The sequence below is a fragment of the Monodelphis domestica genome, chromosome 6 (genome assembly GCF_027887165.1).
Source record: "Monodelphis domestica isolate mMonDom1 chromosome 6, mMonDom1.pri, whole genome shotgun sequence".
In the NCBI taxonomy this organism is placed as follows: domain Eukaryota; kingdom Metazoa; phylum Chordata; class Mammalia; order Didelphimorphia; family Didelphidae; genus Monodelphis; species Monodelphis domestica.
Window position 1 is genome coordinate 84612459 of NC_077232.1, and position 22903 is coordinate 84635361.

Here is a 22903-nt window from a genome sequence, read left to right on the forward strand (position 1 = left end):
TGTTAGTAGGGTCTTCCTTAAATTGAACAGAAATCTACTTTCCTTTAATTCTTCCAGTCGTTCCTTGTTCTACCCTCTGGGGCCAAGCAGAAGAACCATAAAAACCTTCTTTCTCATTAGTGCAAAGAGTCTTCAACCAACCAAAACACACTTAAAACTCACCAACAGACTACAGTTCGAGGTAATTAGGGGTAAGCCATTTAGAGACAGAAAGGAAACACATTAGGAACAAAGCTTCAGTTGAGTATATTGGAAAGGATACCTGGATTTCAATTCCAGATCTATCTGGAACTTGCTTTGTGACCTTGAACAAGTTAATTCAACTCTTTGAGCCTTTGTTCCCATAAAGAAAAAAATTAAGGTAAGGAGAGGTGCATCTTAATGATTGCTAAGGTTCCTTCCAGGTCTAAAACAAAATAAGTACATAGTGTGGTAGAAAACAGAAGACTTGGCTTTGTCTCTCAGCTACCATATTTAAAAAATTGTGTAACTAGAAAGTCTCCCTAGACCTTAGTATCCTCATCTGTAGAAAGAGGACAATAATGTTTACAATCCTTACCTCACTGAGCTGCTGCCAGGAAAACACTTTGCACACCTTAATGTTCTAAATAAATGTGAGCCGTGATTATTATTGGGAAGGAAATTATATAGTTATGGGCTAGGAGTGGTCCATGGGGTGAGAAGGAAGGGAAGCAAGGGAGAGATTATGCTGTAATTCCATACAATGAAAAATAATCTCACAAAGAAAAAAGTCCTAGCCTGCAGAGGAAAGTGAGGAAAATTCTTGTTGCATCCACTCTGGCTTGCCCTCCATCCTTTTCGGATGTTATACCCATAATACCTTTGCAAGCTCCAGTGAAGGGGCTTTTGTGGTCTTGTTGTCCCAGGCTGAATCAGGGATAAGAGTATTCTACCAAGACTCTGCCTTCAAAATCCCCTTCCTGAGAATTTAACAGATACTTCAAAATAAATGGTTTTACTAAGAATAATGGGAAAGAGTTCACTATTTCGATGAAGTGTGAAGCCATTTCAGATATTTATTAACCATTTGTCCTCAAGCATATCACTCCACTGATTTATGACCTCAGTTTCATCATCTGTAAAAGAGGAATAAAAATATTTGTCCTACCTATCTCACAGGAATGTTGTTAGGAAAGTACATTGTGAACCACAGCTTTAATATCATCACCATCATCAGTATGCTGATGATTATGTGCCTCTGCACTCAATGCATCCTCTGAGACTGAGAGGCACCAGAGCAGGGATCAGTTCTCTGTCACTTGTGCTAATTTTGGCCTGAAAATTAACATCAAGAAAATAGAGGCTCTCCCCTAGCCAGCACTGCACCATCCATATGTGGAACCATTGGTTATATGTAGCAAATGGAGAAAATTGGAATGTTGTGGACAAGTTCACTTACCTTGGCAGTATATTTTCCAAGGATGTCCACATTGATGATGAAGTTGATACATACATTGCCAGAGCTAGCTCAGTGTTCAGGAGACTTCAAAGGAAAGTGAGAGAGAGAGAGAAGGGCTGCCCCCCAAACTGAAAGTCTGTAGAACTATTGGGCTAACCTCATTATTATATGCCTATGGAACCTAAACAGTATACCAGTGCCATGCATACCAATATAGAAAATCACCGGGCAAGATAAGGTCCTAGACACTAAATTGCCAAGCATTCAGACGCCATTGCAGACAGGACAACTCCAATGGACTGGCCACATTGTTCAAATTTCAAACACACATTTGCCTAAAAGCCTATTTTACAGAGTTCTCACACAAAGCAAACACTCATTAAGAGGTCTGAAGAAGTATAAGGATACTCTTAAACTCTCTCAGAAGCATTTTGTATCAATTGTGAGACACAGGAGACCCTGGCACAGAATTGTCCAGCGTGGCATGCCCATCAAAGAAGGCACTGGGATCTGTGACCAAGTAGAATTGCAGTAGGTCAAATGAAACATGAGAAACACAGATTTGGAGACATCTCCATCCCCAAATGTTCATACAGGCTCTTTGTGTCCAGCTTGTGGTATAGAGCCTTCTGGGTTCATACTGGTCTGATTAGCCACAGTTCAATGTACTGTATCATTGACCTTAACACAGTGATGGCATTTTGGTCCTCTGGAAATACAAAGAACAATAACCAACTAACTAACCAACCTTCCCAATAATTAGTAGCTTCACCAAACTGGAAATTCTTCAAGACCAGTTTTGGTGACAAATGGCATCTGCTGTATCAAAACTGTATCCCTCAGTCTAGCTGTGAATGAAAGGGCAGGCTAAGCAGAAGGAAATTATCCACAGTAGACTAGGCAACAAGTGATTAATTCTTTGATGACACATGAAACAAATTTTTAAAAATTATTATAAATCATTCCATTTCATCCCATAAACAATTTCTAAATCCTCACTACATGGAAAATTTCACTTAATTCATCTTCACCAGATCTGTCAAAAAAAAAAGAAGGAAAGGAGGAAGGGAAGAAGGAAGGAAGGAAGGAAGGAAGGAAGGAAGGAAGGAAGGAAGGAAGGAAGGAAGGAAGGAAGGAAGGAAGGAAGGAAGGAAGGAAGGAAGGAAGGAAGGAAGGAAGGAAGGAAGGAAGGAAGGAAAAAGCATTTACTAGGCACTTACTATGTGCCAGAGCTCTGTGTCAAACACTGTGACATAAATAGAAAACTAGACAATTCCCACTCATAAGAAGGTTACATTCTAATAATGGAGACAACACACTAAGAAAACTGGTGGCTGAGGAAAAGAGTTTTAGTTTGGGAAATTACAGATAGTGTGTAGAATAAGAGCACAGTCAAATATCAGTCAATTCCGGTCAATGGTAATCTTGATTTGATTATAGTTCTCAGAGCTAGGAATGGAAAGGGAGAAGGGGAGGCATCTAATATTAAGGTGCAAACTGGTTGAGGTCATAGATCATAGGATCATAGATTTAAAGCTTGAAAAAAACCTCAGTGGTCATTATGTTCAACCTCTTCATTTTACAGATAAGGAAATTGAAGCCAGAAAGGTTATGTTATCTTCCTAGTATCACAGAGCTAGCAAGTATCTGAGGCAAAACTGGAACTCAAGTCTTCTTGACTGTGAGTTCAGCATAAAGAAGAAAAGGAGTCAATGAGAGAACAGTAGCAACCAAAAGAGAGGAAAAGAGTCAACTGAGACTCTCTCTTGTCTTGCGCTGTGATAATGGAACTTGTTAGCCATTCAGAACTGGGAGTAGCATGAGTATGTGCAGAAGTTAGATAAAAGGCAACAAGGTGGGGAGAGAAGACCTTCACATTTGTATTAAGCATTAGAATTTGGAAGTTGTCCTACACTAATGCATTGCTGGTGGAGCTGTGAACTGATCCAACCATTCTGGAAGTCAATCTGGAATGATACCCAAAAGGATATAAAACAATGCATACTCTGATCCAATAATTCTACTACTAGGTCTGTATCCCAAGGAGATTTTTTAAAATGGGAAAGGATTTGCTGTACAAAAATATTTATAGCTGCTATTTTTTGTGGTGGCAAAGAATTAGAAACTAAAGAAATGTCCCTTGATTGGGAAATAACTGGACAAATTGTGGTATATGATGGTGATGGAATACTAGTGTGTTATAAGAAATGATGAACAGGATGATTTCAGAAAGAGCTGGAAAGACCCACATGAACTGATGCAGAATAAAATAAGCAGAAACAGGAGAACATTATACACAGTAACAGCAATATTGTGGAATGTTCAGCTGTGATAGACTGTGCTACTAATATCAATACAATGATCCAGAACAATGCTGAGGAACTTATAAAAAAGAATGCTATTCACCTCCAGAGAAAGAACTGTTGGAATAGGAATACAGATGAAAACATATGATTTATCATTTCTTTATTTGAGTGTATTTGGGGGATTTTTTAGGTTTAGAAGATTATTCACTTACAAAAATGAATGATATGAAAATGGGCTTTGCATGATAATACACGTATACTGTATTAAGGAAAAGATACCCAAATTGAATTGCTTGCCAGCTCCAGGAGATGGGAGGGAAGAAGGAAGGCAGACAATTGGATCATATAACTTTGTGAAATTATATGGAAATGTATTATAAAAATAAAAATAAATGAATACAATTAGGAAAATAAAAAATGAAAGTTCTCCAGCAATTCTCTAAGACAATAGGTTGTCATGTTGGCAGAAGGAGTTCTTTCTTCAAAAACTCACTGAGTCAGTAAGATCACCAAGGTCAGACTCTATCCCTATGCTAGGCTAAGGGCAGGGGATACAAAACAATCTTTGTCTTAAAGGAACTTACTTTCTAATGGGGGAAATAAGTAACAAACCTTGAGCTGCCTACCTCTAAGTCTATATTTAATTTGTGTACATGTTGTCTCTCTCTTCATTAGACTAAAAATTCCTTGAGAGCAGGCACTATCGTTTTTTTCATCTTTGCCTTCACAGTGCTTAGTGCAGATGTGCAGATCTAATTAGATGACAGATGTGAAAGTATACATGTCATGGTGAATTACTATCATGCTATTTTCTAGCAATGGTAGGTTCCTATAAGAATGCATTTGAAATCAGTAAATTTAAAATTGATCATTCAATCAACATACAAGGAACTATTCTTATTCAGGGCCAAGTATGTGGCAAAATTGTGAAGTCTGGAATGTTTTTCTTCAAACACTTGTCCAAAATCCTCTCTTTATACCCTTTACTTTTCTTTTCTCCCCCAAGATTCATTACCTGTTTGCCTAACACAGCTCCACACTGTCCATAGAAGGGGCCAGCTAGGCTCAATCCTTGCACCAATTCTGTCCAAATCTCTTTCCTGGGTCTTAAGTGTTCTACCTGGTGAGATGACAGATGACATGAACAAATCTCTGGAAAAAACAAAACCTTAACAGATAAAAGAGACCTTATCCCATATAACAGAGAATGTCAAAGCTGAAAGAAACCTCAGAATATCGTACATAGATTGTCAGAGTCAAGAGGGACATTAGAACATTAAACATAGCATGTTAGAACCTGAAGGGACTTAATGGATCATTCAGTCAAATCCAAAGAGATTAAGAGGCTTGATAAAGGTCACACAGCATGTCATTCAATCAGAAGTTCCAAATGGAATACTCTGTATGAAGTACACTGAGAGTGGATGGAGCTGCTTTTAAATCAGGGTAAGGTTATACAGTGATCTGGAAACCAATCACTTGGGATGCTCTTAGTGTTAAAGACATTCCTAAACCTGAAGCTAAATGTAGATATCATCAGGAAATGATGAACCTGGATCAGCGTGCTCAGAATAACAGAGCATCTTTTCATAATTGGAATGCAGGAGAAAATGGAAGAGCAAGGATCTATGAGTTAAGAGACCTAACCCCAGCTCTACACTACTTGGTTGTGTGACTTCTAGCAAATCATTTTTATTTTCCAGGTCCATTTTCTCCAGGGGCAGGGGTATACGAAGTGATCTCATATCATTCCATAAAGTTGCTTTGCTTTAAGTGCTTCTCCTATAAAATAAAATTCAGGGAGCTCAAGCAAAGCTCAGCAACCAACCAAATCTCTGATGTTACAGATAAGAAAAATGAAGCCCATTGGGGTTGCTAAAGTTCACACAGATAATAAGGGAGAAAGATTTGAAGCCTGGTCTTCTGACTCATTAGCCCATGAACTTTCTACTATCTCCCAAGGCTAATCATGGCAACAGGGTCTTTCTATCTATCTATCTATCTATCTATCTATCTATCTATCTGTCTGTCTGTCTGTCTGTCTGTCTGTCTGTCCATCCATCCACTCACTCACCTATCTATCTGTCTATCTATTCATCTATCCACCCATTCATTCACCTATCTATTTATTATCTATCAATTCATCATCTATCTATCAATCCATCTCTCTTATCCATCTATCCATTTATCCATCCATCCATCCATCCATCTATTTGTGTATCTATATGTCTGTCTGTCTGTACATCCATCCACTCACTCACCTATCTGTCTGTCTATCCATCTATCCACCCATTCACTCACTTTTCTATTTATCATCTATCTACCTATCAACCCATCTATCTATCTATCAATCCATCTATCTTATCTATCCATCCATCCATCTATCTATGTATCTATCTACTTATAAGTTGTTTGGAAGACTAAACACTATGTAAATGTAAGAGATTGTATTCGTTCCATTCGATTTAATAAACTTTTATTAAAGGTCAATCTATTAGCAAAGCATTGCACCATCCATTGCAGGGATGCATAGATGAAAAAGGACAGAGTTTCTGTCCACAAGGAGCTTAATGTCTAATTGAGGAATGGAAAGAAGAGGAAGGATATGATATATGCCCAAATAAACCACATAGAGATTCAAAATCAAATTTAATTTAATAGAAAGAAAGAATTTTTAGCCTAATTTGAGGCAAAGGTTGAAGAAAAGTTTCATGGAAGAGGTGGTTCTAAACTGACCATTGAAGGATTTAGGATTCTAATTAGCAGAGATAAGGAGAGGGTACTTTCCAGGTATGGGAGTGACTTATGCAATACCACAGAAGTCACAGAGAAGAGGCTAAACAACTTCCCTATGACCACTGACCATCATCTCGACAATGCCTACCTTCTAGGACTGTTGTAAGGACCAAAACAGGTTAATGATGAAATTAATGATGATAATCATAACTAATAATGATGAGATTTTTCCAAGTCCTATGGAAGACACCTGGCACAGCCTAAAGCACTAGGAATTTAATGTCATTCAATTTACACCATTTATTTGTAGATCTAGAATAAAACTAAAATGAGTAAAGCAGAGAGGTATGAAATAAGGTGAGAAAGTTATATGGGGAGGGTAGCTAGGTGGTTCAGTAGATAGAGGGCAGGACTTGAAAATGAGAGATCCTGGGTTCAAATCTAGACCCAGATACTCCCCAGCTATGTGACCCTGAGCAAGTCATTTATCCCCCATTACCTAGCCCTTACCACTCTTCTTTTTTTTTATTTTTTTAAACCCCTTACCTTCCTGACATAACCTAGAAACCAAACACATTGATGAATGGAAAGAGCAATAAATTTGTTTGCAATCAAAAACAAAAGCAAAAACAAAAACCCTTACCTTCCCTCTTGGAGTCAATACTGTGTATTGTCTCCAAGGCAGAAGAGTGGTAAGGGCTAGGCAATGGGATTAAGTGACTTGCCCAGGGTCACACAGCTGGGAAGTATCTGAGGCCAGATTTGAACCTAGGACCTCCTGTCTCTAGCCCTGGCTCTCAATCCACTGAGCCACCTAGCTGCCTCCCCCCTTGCCACTCTTCTGCTTAAAACCAATACTTAATATCAATTTTAAGACAAAAGGTAAGAATTCTTTTTAAAAAAGAAGAAAGGTAGGTTAGGTAAAGATCATAGAGGAACCTGAATACCAGACTAAGGAGTTTGTGCTTCATGCTAAAGACAAATAGCTACTTGAAAGTGTTTGGCAGGGGAGTAAATTGGTCAGACCTTTGGAAAATTATTTTGGCAACTGTATTAAGAATGCATTAAAGGGAGCACAGGAAGGTTAATGGGGATAGGGGAGATAATGAGTTCAATCCTAGACATGGAGAGTTTGAGAGACCAGTAGGATTCAGGTAGAGATGCCCAGCAGTCAAGATTTATAAAGTCTGGATATATCAGATGGTTCCTTGACAAAATCATGATACAGCTATTTGATGTTAAAACTTTCCCTGCCCGTACTTACTCCTCCATGTCCCCTGGTGCCCATTTTAGTGCCCTCATACTGCCCCTCAGTGGCCCTTGGTTCTCCATTTGTAGCAACCCACTCCCCTCCAATCTGTCTTCCCAGGTGACATTGCCCTCCTACTTAGAAAACTTCTCTAGCGAGGAAATTTGCTTGACTCTGGTATGCTTATATTCCTTATTTCTGGTAATTAAGAAAAAACAACTAATACTTGCTTGATATGTTACTTGTCTTATAGTGTCGACATGAATACTTTCATGGATTGGTGATCTAATGAATGTGAGTACATATCAATCATCTACAGCTTTTTAACTGGTAAAATTCTTGTTCTCGTTTTCTTATAATGAAAATCCACCAAAGATCCAGCCTGATAATTTGAAGAGGCTTGCTTTTGCATCTTTTACTCTCTTAGAGGTAACAGCCAACCTCCTTCTCTGCTCATAAAATATCTTGATGGAATCTTTCATGCCATTTCTCAAAAGCAAATTATTTCTGAAAGAAGCATTTGTTAAAAGACTATTATGCAAATATTATGTCATTTGATTCTTACAACAAGCCTGGGAATTAGGTGCTATGATTATCCTCATTTTACAATGGAACAAACTGAGGCAGATAGAGATTAAGTGACTTTTGCAAGATCACAGAACTAGTGTCTAAAGTCAGATTGAACTTGGGTCTTCCACCACTCTATTCACTTCAAAATCTCTAATTTGTCTTTGGTAACTGTGGAATCTTCGTCAAGATGATCTTCCTTGGTAGTACTCTGAGCTCCAGACCATTCCTTCCTTCCTGCTCCCCAGAAAAACTTGCCCCAGGTGACCAAGCAGCTGGATTACAGTTATCATCTGCTGGACCATCAGCCACTACTAGAACATCTTCCTTGGCAATGTCTTGGACTCTATACTACTTTCCCAACACACCAGGACCTACTACTGTCTCTACTCTGGTTTGTCCACACCACCTTCTCCCTACTGGTCATTTGGACTCTGCCTCTGGGTCCTTCAACCCTAAGAGGGCAGCTATTGCCAGGTCTCAGGTCTCCACTTCTCAGCATGTACTCTCCTTGCCATGTCACTGTATGTCTCCCTATCCATCCCCTCTCCCCTTTCCTTCATCTCCTTTATGTTGTCTTCCTCCATGAGAAGGCAGGGACTCCCATGCTCATTTACACTGAATGGTGCCTGGAACATGGAAATATACTTAAGTAAGTTATTTACCTTGATAGCTGGCTATTCTCAAATGCAAATGGTTGTCACTAAGGGAAGTAAATACAAGTATTCTTCCATATTGTAGGGGTTAGGGGCATGGAACTCCTGAGATCTGGAAAACTTGCAGAAAATCTTTTGGCCCTCTCTGTGTACCAGAAAAGAAATCTGATTTTTTTCTTTTTTCTTTTATGGAGTGTTTGTAGTGCCTTATTTTAAATTTGGGTTAAATTATGGGACAATCAAATGTAATCGACTTCGATAGTAATAGAAATGTAAAGATCCAGGACAATCTCAAGCGACTTATGAGAAAGAACACTATCCACATTCAGAGGAAAATCTGTGGAGGTAGAAACACAGAAGAACAACTGCTTGATCAATGGGGAAATAATTGAGGTTATAAACTCTAAATGATCACCCTAGTGCAAATATCAATACTATGGAAATGGGTCTTGACCAAAGACACATGTAAAACCCAGTGGAATTGTGCGTCAGATATGGGAGCAGGTTGGGGGGAGGAAAATAACGTGATTTTTGTAATCCTGGAAAAATGCTCTAAATTAATCAATTAAATAAAATTTTTAAAAAGAGAGAAATAACTGTGGGAGTGGGAATACAGAAGAAAAATATATGATTTATCACTTGTTAGTAAGGGTATACGATTTGAAGTTTTGGTTTTAAAAGATTGTTACAAAACTGAATGAAAAAGGAATAAGAGAGAAAGAACTGTGGGAGTAGAAATGCAGAAGAAAAAATATGATTTATCACTTGTTAGTAAGGGTATATGATTTGAGGTTTTGGTTTTAAAAGATTGTTACAAAACTGAATGATATGGGAATAAGTTTTGAGTGATAATATATGTATAACCCAGTGGAATTGTTTAGCAGCTCTGGGAGGGGGAGAGGTAAAAGGGGAGAGAGAGAAAATGAATCATGTAACCATGGAAAAATACTTTTAAAAATTAATTAATTAAAAATAAATAAATTTGGGTTAAGTATTTGGTCATTGGCTATATAGTTTCTAAATGTTTTCTGTATCACCTCCCAGCCTTTGTATGTCATCTGTGGCTTCTGAAAAACTCCCAGAATATTCTCATTTAATTTCTTCTGTTGAGCTGAGATATATTGAAACCACTATAGGGCATGTCGTGATGTGGAAGGGAAACTTGTAGTTTAGACAAACCATGGTTCTTCTGAATCTTTCCAGCCAATCAAAATATTTTCACCTATTTTTATGTGTCAAGCCCTCAAGCCCTCAGACTTGCTAGCATCCAAAAGGATCCCTTACATAGATGAGCTCTTTGCTTTTTAAATTTTTTAATTCTTAAATATTTCATTTAAATATGTTTCCATGATTCATTTTCTTTCTCTCCCTTCTTCTCTCCCCCCTCCCAGAGCCAACAAGCAATTCCACTGGGTTGTACAAATGTTATCATTTGAAACCTATTTCCATATTATTAATTTTTGCTATAGAGTGATTTTTTAAAGGTGAAACCCCAAATCACATAACCATTCATACATATGATAAGTGATGTCATATGTTTTGCTTTTCCATTTCTACTCCCATAGTTCTTTCTCTCAATGTGGATAGTATTCTTTCACGTAAGGCCTTCAGGAGTGTCTTGGCCTGTTGATACTAATTGCAAAGTCCATTATATTGTATTGTTCCATAATGTTTTATTCTCTGTGTACATGTTCTCCTGGTTCTGCTCATTTCACTCTGCATCAGTTCATTCAGGTTCTCCAATTCATATAGAAATCCTCCAGGTCATCAATCCTTACAGTACAATAGTATTCCATCACCATTACATACCACAATTTATTCAGCCATACCCCATCAAGACACAACCCTTCATTTTCCAGTTTTTTGCCACTACAAAGAGTGTGGCAATAAATATTTATATACAAGTCTTTTCCCTTATTATCTCTTTGGGATATAAATCTAGTAGTAGTATTGCTGGATCAAAGGGTATACATTCTTTTAAAGCCCTTTGTACATAATTCCATATTGCCTTCCAGAAGGGTTGGATTAATACACAACTCCACCAGCAATGTATTAGTATCCCAACCACTCCAGCATTTATTCTTTTCTTTTACTGTTATATTGACCAATCTACTAGGTATGAGGTAGTTCCTCACTGTTGTTTTGATTTGCATTTCTCTAATTATGAGAAATTTAGAACACTTTTTCATGTGCTTATTGATAACTTTATCTGAAAACTGCCTATACATGTCCCTTCACCATTTGTCTATTGGGGAATGGATTGATTTTTTGTACATTTGACTTGGATCCTTATGAATTTGAGAAATGAGACCTTTGAGACCTTTTTGTTATAATTTTTTCCAATTTGTTGCTTCCCTTCTAATTTTGGTTGCATTGTTTTTGTTTGTACAGAAACTTTTAAATTTAACATAATCAAAAGTATTCATTTTATATTTTTTAGTTTTCTCTATGTCCTGCTTGGTCTTAAATTCCTTCCTTTCCCATAGATCTGAGAGGTATTCTATTCTATGTTCATCTAATTTGTTTATGATTTCCCTCTTTGTATTTAAGTCATTTGCCCGCTCTGAATTAATCTTGGCATAGGGTGTAAGATGCTGATCCAAGCCTAATTTCTCCCATACTGTTTTCCAATTCTCCCAGCAGTTTTGGTCAAATACTGGGTTCTTGTCCCAAAAGCTGGGATTTAGGGGTTTATCAAACACTATCTTGCTACTGTCATTTACTCCAAGTGTATTCCATTGATCCACCCTTCTATCTCTAAGCCAGTACCATGTAGTTTATGAACTCTTTGCTTTTCAACATATAGAGAATGACAAATATTTTCAGATTCCCTTAATAGACAGAAGAATTGTGAATCTCTTTCAGATCCTCTCATGCCTTTGGCAACTAAAACCAGGAAATGACACTACAAATTACCCTGAATATTCAATGAAACTCAGAGTCACTTAGCAAAACCAAAGAGGGTGAGACATAGCTGGTGACCTTTGCTTAGCATGCCTAGTACTATAGCCAAATCCCCATCCCCTTAAACTCTCTATCACCCAGCAAGATGAGACATGCAAAGTATTATTATCTCAATTTTAACAGGGAAGGCTATTAAGTCTATAAGAGTTTGAGTCATGTGGCTCATCAATGACAGAATCAACATAGTACTTTATTTGATTCTGATCCTGGCTTCAAAATCCTTCTCTGTACCTGAACATGGATGGACAAGTGGCTTGAGCTTTCAAAGCTTCAACATTTAAATAGGAAGAGCAACTCTCTGCCCTACCTTCCTCTGAAGACCTTTGGGAGGATCAGATCACAAGATAATAAGAAGCACCCTGAAAATTAAAGCATTACATAAATGGAAGAAATAAGCACTCTGGGGAGAAGCAGAATGGGGAATGCCCTGGAAGCACCAAGAGCGTAAATCCTCGCCCTCTGTCCTTTACTACCTGTGTAACCTTGAACAGGTCTCACCTCGATCAGCTTCAAACATCAGTCCTTAAACTGGGGTGTGGGGGTAGTTGATTGGGATGATCTCTGAGGTCTCTCTCAGCTCTGATGCTGTTCAATTTGATGATTGTAATTATGTCATTTAGAGTCTATCCACTCGAGAAAGCTACACTCAGTGATGTGTTTTAAAGATACAGACTAATCTACTTAGAGGCTCCAAGGCAAAAAAATAAAATAAAATAAAAAATAAAAGCCAGTTTCCTAAGAAGGAATGAAGTTACTTCTTTTCTTTTCTTTCCCTCAGAAATCTAAGTTTCTGGGCAAAGAGCCACTTGGGGCTCTCACCAGCTCCAGAAAAGTGAAAGTTAAAGCTACAGGAAGCTCAGCAATCAATGGGACAGTTAATAAGCTTGGGAGGTATTCTGGGGAGAGTCATTCCAGGAACTCAGACAACTGAAGCTGTGACTGCAATTGCAATAGAAGGCGTGACATCACACCTCCAACGCAGTGAAATCCTAGATTATTTTTGTATGATTGGCTCAAGGAACTTGGAGATTTTCGCATATTTTGCAGAGACAAAGCACTTTGTAACAATGATAATAAGTATTATTATTATATAAGTATAATAAGTAAAAATAATAAGAAGGAAGGAAGGAAAGAAGGAAGGAAGGAAGGAAGGAAGGAAGGAAGGAAGGAAGGAAGGAAGGAAGGAAGGAAGGAAGGAAGGAAGGAAGGAAGGAAGCAAGGAAGGAAGGAAGCAAGGAAGGAAGGAAAAAGGAAGGAAGGAAGGAAGGAAGGAAGAAAGGAAGGAAGGAAGGAAGGAAGGAAGGAAGCAAGGAAGGAAGCAAGGAAGGAAGCAAGGAAGGAAGCAAGGAATGAAGGAAAAAGGAAGGAAGGAAGGAAGGAAGGAAGGAAGGAAGGAAGGAAGGAAGGAAGGAAGGAAGGAAGGAAGGAAGGAAGGAAGGAAGGAAGGAAGGAAGGAAGGAAGGAAGGAAGGAAGGAAGGAAGGAAGGAAAAGTAGCAATAAATAGAGAAGGGAAGGCAAAAAAAGATAAATGAGGAAGGAGAGAGGGAAAGAAAATGATTGAGAGAAACATAAATAGCTTTAGACAGGTGACAGGGCAAACCTCTGGAGCCTTTTTTCTCATCTGCCTAACATCTCCTCTGGGGTCAGGGCCATGTTGTGTAGTGAGGGGGTGTCAGTGCACCCCCCTGGGCTCTCAGAAATAGTAGTGTTGTTATTACTTATTTGATAATCAAGAAGGAAGCTGCCTAGAGACTCCCTGCTCATAAATCCTAAATGAAGCCTATGGACCAACTGTCAGGATTTAGCAGCAGGCAAGGTACTGGGCAAGGGCCTTAGTCACTGCCAACCCCTTCTCTCCAGCTGCCAAGCTTGTGGATTAAAGTAACCAAGCCCTACTTTTAATTTTCCATCTGATGATTCCAATATGATCTTGGAGAGTGGGTGTAGGAATAGAGAAATAAGGGATAGGGGAAAATGTAAAATTGTCTCTAAAAGAGGAGAGGAAAATTTAGCCATGAACCCTGGATTCTGGAAGGAGAATAACACAAGGTGAGGTTTGGGAGTTAATTGTCACTTCACAGTCTTTCCTGTCCCTGAGCTGGAAGGGAGAACAGCTGCTCCATCAGCTCCTGTGACCTGACCAGTTTTGTGGCGAAAGCTGAAGGTTCTTGGCCTTGGAAGATGCCTAGGAGGTGATCTGGTGTTCCCTGCAGTGCTGTGTCAATTTGGCTGGGGTAATCCAAAGATTAATATCTGGGACTTTGGGGTTTTTACCTAAGAAGCCAACCCTAGGTTTGGGGAAGGACTCCGTCCACCTGTGAGTCCATTCTCAATAGCCTGTTAAGAAACAATTAAGGTTAGTTGATTAACAATCTGGGATGCTTAGTCTTGATATGGGAGAGGGCAGAGCATCTTTCTACAAACAGGAGCAGGAGAAATGTCATTTCTTATTGCCAGTGAGTCACTCCTTCAGAGCAGACCCTGCTGTGATATTTTCTCTTTGACCTTTTTTTCTCAAATGAGCCATTCTTTTCTCTTTCTCTTTCATCTTCTTTCGAAAGGTTTAATGCTTTTTCTTTCTACTCTACAGGAGAAAAGTCCCTCCCCCCTTTTATTGAGCTGGTTTGCCCACTAATGGAGCTTTCCACAGGGGTCAAGGTGGAACAAGCAATTGGCTTAAGAGCCAGAAGGCAAAGAGGAGGGAGTAAGTATTTATATGGCACCTATTATGTTCCAGGCTCTGTGCTAAGTATTTCATAATTGTCTCATTTGATCCTCACAGCCCTTGGAGGGTTGTGATTATTATCATGATGATCCCCATTTCATAACCGAGGAAACCGAGGCAAACAGCAGTTAAGTGACTTGTAGTTCTTCTTGATTCTCCACTCCTATCCACCATGTTATCTGTCTCTGCCGGTGTCTCTGCCTTCCCCAGAAGACCACAGTTCTAGGCCTGGCTACACCAACAATTAGTTGTGTGACTATAGGCAAATTCCTTAGTGTCCTCGTGTGTAAATTTAAGATATGTGTGTCTTCACAAGCGATACATAGGCCCACAAAGGTTTTCTAAATACAGTTTATATGGGGGCAGCTGGGTGGCTCAATGGATTGAGAGCCAGACCTAGAGATGGGAGGTCCTGGGTTCAAATATGGCCTCAGACACTTCCCAGCTATGTGACCCTGGGCAAGTCACTTAACCCCCATTGCCTACCCCTTACTGCAATTCTGCCTTAGAATCAATACACAGTAATGATTCTAAGACAGAAGGTAAAGGGTTAAAATAATTAATAAATACAATAATTAAATGAATAAATGAATGAATGAATGCATAAATAAAATAAAAAATAAATACAATTTATAGGCAGGTCTAGAATCTGGCCCCTATTCGCCAAAGGAGACAGATTTCTGCTTTTAGGAGGACAGAAGAAGAACTGTGGCTAGTGAAATAGTTGGGTAATATGTATCAAGTTAGAGGGTAGGCCCAAACGACCACTTACTTGTAGGCCAAAACACTATCTGACTAGTTGACAAATTGGTAAAAACATTAAAGATGAGGTTTATTAATATTCACAAAGACAAGGCAGGGAGGACCAGGAACCAAGGAGTCCCCGGCTCTAAACTCTGGATACTCCACCCCCTTTCTACGGGTTTCACAAGAAACCATCTTCAAAGATCCCCCAGCTGCCTTTCACTATCCTCTATCTATAAACCCAGCACTTTCAAGCTTTCTAACCTAAATGGTCCTCCAAATTAATGGTAGACAAATTTAGAGTTCGTCAAAATTACGACAGCTCTGAACTCTTGGTGAGTTCACCCTCCTGGGCCTAAGCCAAAGACAGCTTCCAGCCTTTCACACAGACAGACTTTACTGCATCTCGGTGGTTCTCTTTCAGCAGTCAGGAAAACCCTCAGGACACAGGATCTCACAGGAACTCAAGTCGATGAAAATGTGGAGATAAGGTCTCGGGATAACAGGAAAGCAGGAACACAGGAACGTTCAGCTTCCCAGGGACAGGTAGGCCAACTCCCACTAGGCTCAGACAAAACCAAGCCCCAGGAAGTAACCTCTCCAATCCCCTTGAAAGACAGGAACAAGGGTTCCCCGACTGTCTCCTTGTGTCCAGTTTTATCCCTTCCCCAGGCTCTAGAATAGAGTTCATAAAAGTTGTGTGTGTGTGGCAAGTTCCCTCTTTGCAAATTCTTGCATTGGTATTTCTTTTGCAAAGTCTTTCTCACAATAGGCACTGGCTCCTTCCCTTCCTTATCTCCAAGAGGCATGTTAAACTCGAATTAAAGCCATTTCCCCCTCAATTATTGTTCATCTAGGGCTACAAGTCTCGTTTAGGACAAATGCTACTTTCTAATCACTGTGAAGGGGAAGAAACAGATAACCCTCAGTTTATATTTACCAGCTTAGCCCCTTCCCAACCAAATTCTGGTTACACAAAAGATAAGCACAAATACTAAATAAACACATTTATTCAAGCAAATTGCAAATAGGAATCAGAGAAGTTATACTAAGTAGAGTATACCAGAAAATGAATAAGAGGAGAAAAGCTCTTTAGATGGGAGCAAGACAAGATCTTGGCTCAATTAAGGAAGTGGATCTAAGTTCACCCAATGAGAAGATGATGCCTCTTTAGAATCTATAGTGGAATATATGACAGAAATCAGAGTCATTCAGAGCAATCAGCTTCCCCTAGTGCCTGCAGCTTTCACATCTTTCCACTCTTCCCCCTCCCAAAAAGTTTTGCACTAATTCTGCTTCTTATACAGTATGGTACCCAAGTGTGTCACATCACTCTCCATCAGTCCAGAGCCAAGTATCCTTCTGCATTTCTTCCAACATACAAAACTTGGGGGAAAGCCTAGTTACATAAAATAAGAATATTAGACTAGATAACTTCTAAGGCTCCTTCCAGGTCTAAAATTCTATATTATGGACAGTAGCATAAAGTGAGTGGAATAATTCCTGGGTCTGACATCAGATGGTTTGGGTGTATTAAATCCAACCTGTCCAGTGTTTATATATTTTGTTTGTGTGTATTAGCTCAAGGTCTGGCTTTGCCAGTCATGAGCTTGGCTACCCTTCCCCAAGCCAGCTTATTGGCTCTAAACACCATATCTGAACCTAACCTAACCTAAAAGTTAAGTCAGATAATATTTATAAGTAGTATATTAACTATTTCTATTGGCGATCCAGCTAGGAGGTTGAGAACTTGGATTGATTCTAAGAAAGAAAGTAAAAGCAAAAAAGTAAAATTTGTGTTAAAAATGAGGGAAGGTGCTGAAGACTGGAAAACCAATTCCAAAACCATTCCAACAGTCCAAGAAAGAGGTTATGAGGGACTCAACTAGGGTGATGCCTTGTCAGTCAATCAATTAGCATTCATTAAATACCTAATATGTGTCAGGCTAAGCCCTGAAAGGGAAGAAAAGGAGATATATAATTGAATGTATAAAGGTAGAAGCAATAGGACTTGAGAAATGATTGCATTACAGTAGATTTAAATGCTAAAGATTTTATTTTATAAGCATTGAAGATCTACAAAACTTTGGAGTAGCACATTGCTTACTGCCACAGAGGATAGAAGCATCTTCTATGTGGATGCTGACTCCAGCACCATTATCTATGGAATAACCAGAGACATCTGGCCAATCCTCCACCCTGTGATTTAGGAGACAACAATGGTATCCATGACTCAAGTCTCTTCTCATCCCCTCCACATCTGCTGCAGAGGTTGCCTTGAAGCTCTAGTATGACCATATCATTCCCCTGTCCAATAAACTGTAGTAGTTTCCTATAACTTCTAAAAGCAAATATCAACTCTTCTCTTTCACACTTCTAGCCCATCACAACCTTGTCCCATCTTACCTTTCCATCTTTCTTGCTGTTCAATCCCCTCACACACTACATGGTTCAGACAAAGTGACCTTCCCTTTGGTCCTCATACATACTATTCAATCTCTTCTCTCTGAACCTTTGTACTGGCTGTCTTCCATACCTGAAACGTTCTCCCTCCTCGTTCTCTATCTTGAAGCCTTCATCTTTCCATTGTCAGTGCAAGGTCCACCTTCTAAATATAAACCATCCCCAACCTCCATCCCAGCAGCTAGTGCCTCCCTGATGCATTTTATAAAGATGACATATGGGCATATTGTGTCCCTCATTTGGAAGACAAGTTCCTTGAAGGCAGGGACTCCCTGGCTTTTCACTTTTTATCACGGTGCTTGGCACACAGTAAGCCCTTAAGAAATGTTTCCAGTTATTGATTGATTCATGTGGTGTCAGAAGGTCTGAACTGAAAATCCCTGCAGCCATTTAATTCCTTGTGGGACCTTGGTGGTGGGGAAACACTCTTTATAAAGACTTCAGTTTCTTACTCTGTAAAAGGGAGGGTTGAAATAGGTGATTTCTAGTGTCCTACCTTGCTTAAAATCCAATGACTTAGTGACAAAGCAAAGTTCTCTTAAGCAAAATCAAGTTTATCTTTATGGAAAAATTCATCCCACTCTCACTTGGGGAAAATGAAGGCATAGAGTTTTCTCCTCCAGCAGCCAACTGAAAAAAAAAAAACCCAAAGTTTTACTTTTTCAGCAGAACATCATGGTGAGCATCAAATCAGGGTCATCTGAATAGGGGAAAGCAATTTTCTTAGTTGCCACCCCAGCTTTCCCTGCCTTATCAGTTTAATTGAGTTGCACTAAGGCTGTTTCTACCTCTTGAATTATCTCATATGTTGGAACAAGGCTAAACACCGTGGAGATATGGATGGGTCCCCCCCCCCCCCCAACAGCAAAGAAATTTGGACTTCTGAAGGAAGATTTTTGGCCTGAGACTGGGAAACAGAAGAAAAGACATGAGAAGTTATTTATGTCACCTTTACCACTGATTATTTAATGCAGGGGAATGGTTCAAGAGGTATCCTAGATTTGATCAATATGTTCCAGGGCTGGGCTTGAAAATAGGTAGGAAACACAGAGGTGAGAATGTTAGAATCAGAATAAGACCTTATTGGACTCCCAGATACAATACTTAATAGACATGACCTTAGGTCATTCACATTGCCTCTATTGCCTCAGTTTCCTTATCTGAAAAATGGATTTTTTTACTACTGCCCTTCTCCCATGGTCTCATAGGCTTTTATTGTGACCAGAAGAATGTCAAAGGCCAGGTAGTCTTACCCCTTACTAAAAGATAGGTGGAGATATGATGATTTCTTCCAAAAAAAGAATCATAAAACATCAGAGCTGAGAATGATTCTAAAATTCAATGTAATATGTTTATTTGCTCTTTGTGCTTGTCTTTGGCTAACCAGTATTTGGTTGGGAAGGGGCTAAGCTGGTGATTATAAACTGAGGGCTATCCATTTCTTCTACTTCACAGTGTCTAGAAAGTGGCATTTGTCCTAAACCAGACTTGTACCTCTAGATGAGTAAAAATTGAGGGGGAAGAGAGCTAGAATTCAAGATAAAAGGGACCTTAGGACACAAAACCAGAAAGAACAAAATTGTTACAATATAGAACATTGAATGCCCAACACTAGAATGAATCCATTCTCACAAAATGTTAAAACAAGATGGGATTAGAGAAGGTATCAGGTCTGGGATTAAGAGGATATGAGTTCAAATCTGACCTCAGACATTTTCTAGCTATATGACCTGAGCAAGTCATTTAACTCTAATTGCAAACCCTTGCTGCTTTTCTATCTTAGATCTGATACAAAGGCAAAAGGCAAGAGTTTAAAACAAACCAAAAATGAGAAGGAATTTGGGGATGTGGAGTGTTAGGGCTAAATGATACCTTAGAACACAGAGGGAAATCTGACTGTCCATCCAGTCCAGCCCTTCCTTTTTTAAAAAATCCCTTACCATCCATCTTAAAGTCAATCCTATGTATTGGTTCCAAGAGAGAAAAATGGCAGGGCTAGGCAATAGGAGTTAAGTGACTTGCCCAGGGTCACACAGCTTGGAAGTATCAGGCCACATTTGAAACCATCTCCAGACTTGACTCTATCCACTGAACCACCTAGCTTCCCTCAGCCCCTTCATTCTAAAGAGGAAGAAGCTGAAGTTCAGAGAAGAGGATTGACTTGCCCAGTTGCACAGAATTGAGACTAAAACCCAGATCTCCCAACTCCCAGTCCTGCAGTCCTTCCATTGTACCACATCATCTTTCCAGAGGAACAGTTCCTATTGTCTTTCCCCTATGCACAAATGCCAAATCCTTGTCTTATCCTTGTGGTGCTTCTTCCTTCCTTTCTTGTTGAAGGATAAATATCTGTGCTTCACACAATGATCTGATTAGAGACTTATTGAAATACACTGAGCTTGTGTCTGGTTTTGTGTATTTGTTTTGTTTTTGTTCATGCAGATTCCATATTTGGAGCCAACAGATGTTTATCATGAAGGAGCCTGGAGACACTGCCACCAAACCTTGCCACCCATTCTGCCTTGGGCTGTCTGCAGGCTCTTTTCATTTACTCTGTTCAAAAGGAGGAAGAGGAGTCCTTCCCATCCTGATGAGCACATCCCTATCCTAACTCCCCACAGCCCACCCTCCCCATGCTCTGCACAATCTGCTTTGGAGAGAAAGGGACACTTTCATCCCAGAGATTCAAATGAGAAGTCAGCTTCCAGAGCATACCCAGTCAGTAGTCAGTAGGAACTTGAGTTCCTACACTCCCTGCATCCATAGCCCTAGAGAGAGACAGAGACAAAGACAGAGAGACAGAGACAGAAAAAGGGGTGGGGGGGAGACAGACAGACAGACAGACAGGCAGGCAGGCAAACAGAGAGACAGAGAGACAGACAGAAAGAGGAAGCAGTAGGATAATCAGAAAGGCTTTTTGTTGGAGATATAGCACCTGAGCTTTGCTTTAATTGGAACTAGAGAAGACTAGGTTGCTTTCTAGATATGGCGATACATAAGGAGGGAATGTTGTGAACAGGATGCTAACAAATCTAGTGCACTGGAACCAAGACTGGATGAAGGCAGTGACAGGAAATGAGTCTAGAAAGATAAGTTGGACGTTAGATTGTAGAGGACTCTGATTGTTAGGTTGAAGATTTTGTCTTTTATCCTAGAGGCAATAGGGAGGTAGTAAGGATTTTTGATCAGGGAAGTGAGGTCAGATGTATCTTTTGGAATATCAACTTGAGCTAGGTGGCTCAGTGGATTGAGAATCAAGTCTAGAGGGGGAGATCCTGGGTTCAAATCTGGCCTCAGATACTTCCTAGCTGTATGACCTTGGGAAAGTCACTTAACCCCTACTGCCCAGTCCTTACTGCTCTTCTGCCTTACAACCAATACACTGTATTGGTTCTAAGACGGAAGATAAGGGTTTGAAAAAAAGGAGTATCAACTTGGCAGCTTTGTGGAGAATGGATTAGAGAGGGGATAGACTTAAAGCAGATATATAAACGCCAGCTGTTATTATAGTCCTGTTCTGGCTTCTAACTAATCTTTGGCAAGTCACTTCCTCTCTGGACCTCAGATTCCCTCTCCCACATGTGAAATGAAAAGATTAGGCTGGGTGATATCAAAGATCCCTTCTAGACTCAAATCCCATGTTCTATATTTTAAGGTTTCTTCTAGCATTGATGTTCTATGCTTAATGTTCTATGGTCCCTTCCAGCTCTGCCAATATATTTTAAAGTTCTTCTCAGTTTTCATACTCTATTCTAAGGTCCTTCCTAGCTCTGATAGTCTACATTCTAAATTATTTTTTTCTGATCTAACATTCTTGGGTCCTATTATATATACATGTGTGCATATATAAATATGTATACACATATACACACATATTTCTAATGAACAATGGAGGCTTTGCTTTCTTTCACAGGTCTTGGGGGGTCTCCATCTCCAAGTAACTGTGCAAAAGTTAGAATACCAATGAGAAAGAAAAAAAAAACCCTTGAGGGAAGGGGTAGGAAGATGCTGGAGTTTTCCATAGACACTGCAATAAAGCAGCAGGAAGAATGAGCTCACTGTCCCTCTTCAGGACTTTTGCTTATGCTTGGAAAATATTCATGCTTTCAGAAACGTCTATCTTTCTGATGGCTGGAAGTAGGATTAGTCTGTCAAATTCTGGTTCTTGAAAATACTTATTTCTAAGCCCCTATTTATACAGTACAATTAAGCTGCCATTCTCAGAAACTCATCTTTCTAAACGGAGCCAGTGTCAGCTCTTGAATCCTAGCAGACTCCTGAAAGCACCCAAAGGCCTGTTTCCTAGTCAGGCAGGAAGGTAAAATGTGATAAGAGAAAAATAATTGTGAGGCTCTTATAGGGAGCTCCCCATTCCCCAAAGGAAAAGCTGAAGAAACACACAAGGCTTCCCATAGGACTAAGAGCCATACCGAAGATGAATAATAGAGAATTTCAAACAGGAAGGGACCTTTTATAGATGAGGAAAGAGGTCTAGAAAGGGGGAAGTGGCTTTCCCAAGGTCATACGGGTAAAGCTGGGATTCAAGCCCAGGTCTTCTGACTCCAAATCAAGAGATCTCACCTTCTGTAGACCACTTTAAAGGGATACAAAGTAGATTCGTAGTGTCATTGGGATAGCGAATTCCTGCCCAGCAATTTCCTCTCCTAATAAAGAATAATGCCTTTTCTACAACTAAGAGTCTTAGCAAGTTGCCTACAGCTCTACGAGGTTAACCACCTTGCCCAGGGTCACACAGTCATATGTAAACCCAAGTCTTCTTGGTACTAAGGACAGCTCCCTGTTCACCATGACATGTTTTATGTTTTACAAAAATCTTTCCTCACCATGAGCCAAGGAAATTCATAACCACAAGTATTATTCCCATTTTACTGAGAAGAATACCAAAGATCAGATAAAGTGAAAAGTTTTGTCCAAGGAAGATCCCACAGTAAGTGGAAGATCCAGGTCTTGAATTCAGGACTTTTGATTCCAAGTTCAGTGTTATTTTCCACTATGGCATTCATTCAATACCAGAGATGGAAAGAGGCTTAGAGGTCATCTAGCCAAACTTG

The 22903-nt window shown here is 39.6% G+C and overlaps 1 protein-coding gene across 1 annotated transcript in view; it reads right to left on the reverse strand.

The window, feature by feature from the left end:
• Positions 1-17410: 17410 nt before the first annotated feature.
• The window catches only part of TRMT44 (tRNA methyltransferase 44 homolog), a 144853-nt gene continuing 139360 nt past the window's right edge, over positions 17411-22903 (reverse strand). The window contains exon 13 of the transcript XR_008912816.1: positions 17411-18461. The gene's annotated coding sequence lies outside the window, so the exon portion shown is untranslated. The remainder of the gene's footprint in view (positions 18462-22903) is intronic.